This window comes from Mus pahari, chromosome X (genome assembly GCF_900095145.1).
Source record: "Mus pahari chromosome X, PAHARI_EIJ_v1.1, whole genome shotgun sequence".
Lineage (NCBI taxonomy): Eukaryota > Metazoa > Chordata > Mammalia > Rodentia > Muridae > Mus > Mus pahari.
This window is the reverse complement of record NC_034613.1, coordinates 135,711,754-135,714,133: the sequence shown is the minus strand read 5'-3', so window position 1 is coordinate 135,714,133 and position 2,380 is coordinate 135,711,754. Positions and strand designations below refer to the sequence as shown.

The window sequence follows — 2,380 nt, the reverse complement described above, 5'->3', positions numbered from 1 at the left end:
AGAGAGAGAGAGAGAGAGAGAGAGAGAGAGAGAGAGAGATTCAGCCCAGTTCACTGTGGGCAGCACCATTCCTAGGCAGGTGGTGTTGAACACCACAAGAAAGTAGTCTTTGAGCTAGCAAGCAGCATCTTCCAAGGTTCCTGCTGTGCTTCATTAGCTGTGAAGTGAGCTCCTCTGTCAGAGGTAATCCTGTGCGAAATGCCAAGCAGACCTACCTTCAAGTTCCTGTCTTGCCTTTCCTCAATGATGGACTATGGTTTGGAATGTAAATAAAATGTTCCCCCACCCAAAGTTGCTTTTCATAAAGGTGTTTATCACAAGATTAGAGCTAGAACAAATGCTATGATTCATTTTTAAAATTGTCAAGATTCAGTATGTCAAGAATTAAAAAATCTGACAGCATCCACCATTGGTATTAAAGATCCTGCCACTGGTAGGATATTTAAATTAGGTCACTCCCATTTCAATGCAAGTTGACAATGTGTAGAAAAGCCAGAGACATACCTGCATATCTGTGACCATCATCTGCATGCCCGATCTATCCCAGGACTTTGATTCATAGTGTCTGCATCATCAACAAAAACACCCTGGGGGAACTTGTTAGGAGTGTAACTTTTCAGGCTCTAGCTGATACACAAACTTTGGACGTGGGGCTCAGAAAGTGGTTTTAATAAAATTTTCAATTTCCAATTGTTTCTACTGAACACTAGCATTTGAGAAACCTTCCCCATAGAACAAAAGCAAGGCAAAAAGAAGCCCATGTGAGAATTCAAGTGGCAGATTATTGATGATAGCAGGGAAGGCAACTAGCTTATGTGTCCTTAATGCATGGAAATAAAAAAATCTGGCAAATTCATCCAAAGGAATAGCATTACAAAAGTGCAAGTTAGATGGTCTGTTATGACACCTATTAACATAGATTTCCATAAACAATTAGGTTGTTCAGGAAATCAACAACTTAAGAAAAATGGACTATGATACCACATTAATAAAATTGAAAATTATAGGTTGTTTACAGTCATATCCATTTGTTGTAAAAGGCATTCATGGGAAGAGCACACAGCAAATTCAGGTTGGTGGTGTGATGTTTTATGGGGAGAGCTGGTTCAGGTTAAACTCTGGTTTTCCTTAAGTTCTCTATCTCTCCATGATGACTGAGCCTTAGGGCCCAGTCCTGATTCCTGTTCTGTTTGTCTCTGTTCTCCATCTTTTCTCACTCCTCTAGTGATCACATCTAATCTTGTGGCTTCCGTAGCATTTCTTTCTACACTGGTGAACCCAGGATAGAATTTGTAAGATTCGCCATCTTTGCTCTTGTGACCACCTGTCTCCTAACTCGTTGACAGGAGGAAGCTTCTCACTGACCTTCCTGTTTCTTCCCTCATCTCCTCTGGACTGTTCTGTTTATGGTTATATCATATCACCCTTGTCTTCAAATCATTCTATCCATATTTCATCTCACTGAGCTTAAGGGTTGCTTGCAATGACCAATAAGCCTGCCATTTTTTTCCCCTCATGGTAAGGTCTCATGAATCCCAGGCTAGCCTCAAACTACCTATGTAGCTGAGGATTGGCCTTGAACTTTTGATGCCTCCACCTCCTACCTTCTGGGATTACATGTATATATGCGGTTAAAGGATTGTTTACTACTAGAGTTGCCCTCTTGTGGCTACTGTTGGAAATGGTAATCCTCAGGATTGGTCTTGAGAGTAATGAGCAAAAGGAAACCAAGCAGATGGTGCTAATTTTTGATTTCTACATGAATTAATATAACCAAAGAAGTTGTTAAATATTTTGAGTGTCACTTCTTAGTATGTAAATATTCATTATGCTGAAAATGCTGTTGCTTTCTTAAGGTCCAAAGTTCCAAGTTGCGAACCAAGCTGCATATGTTACACAGAGACTTGGAGATTTTGTTTTGAGATCTCAAGCACAATTAAAATTTATAGTATTTATCTAAATGCATCATATGTAAAATGTCTATTGAACAATAGAGTACCAATTGGATTATTCGTTCTATTAGTTTTACTAACATTTTCATTTATGTGTGTGGGGGTCATGCCATGGAACATAATGCGAGAGGATAACTTGCAGGAGTCAGTTCCCTCTTTCCATTTTGTGGGGACTGAACTCAGGTTATGTCTTGGGAGCAATCACCTTTATCCACTGAACCATCTCACTGAGCCAGACTTTTTATCTTGATAGAACTTTTTTTATTAGATATTTTCTTTATTTACATTTCAAATGCTATCCCAAATGTCTCCTATTCTCTTCCCCTACCCCTCTTCCCCTACCCACCCACTCCCACTTCTTGGCCCTGGCATTCCCCTGTGCTGGGTCATATAAAGTTTGCAAGACCAAGGGGCCTCTCTTCCCAATG

General features: G+C 40.0%; 1 protein-coding gene across 2 annotated transcripts in view; it reads left to right on the top strand.

Annotated features, from left to right (window-relative positions):
* Phex (phosphate regulating endopeptidase homolog X-linked) overlaps nt 1-2,380 on the top strand; it is a 228,383-nt gene that overhangs the window by 184,084 nt on the left and 41,919 nt on the right. The gene's annotated exons all lie outside the window — the stretch shown is intronic.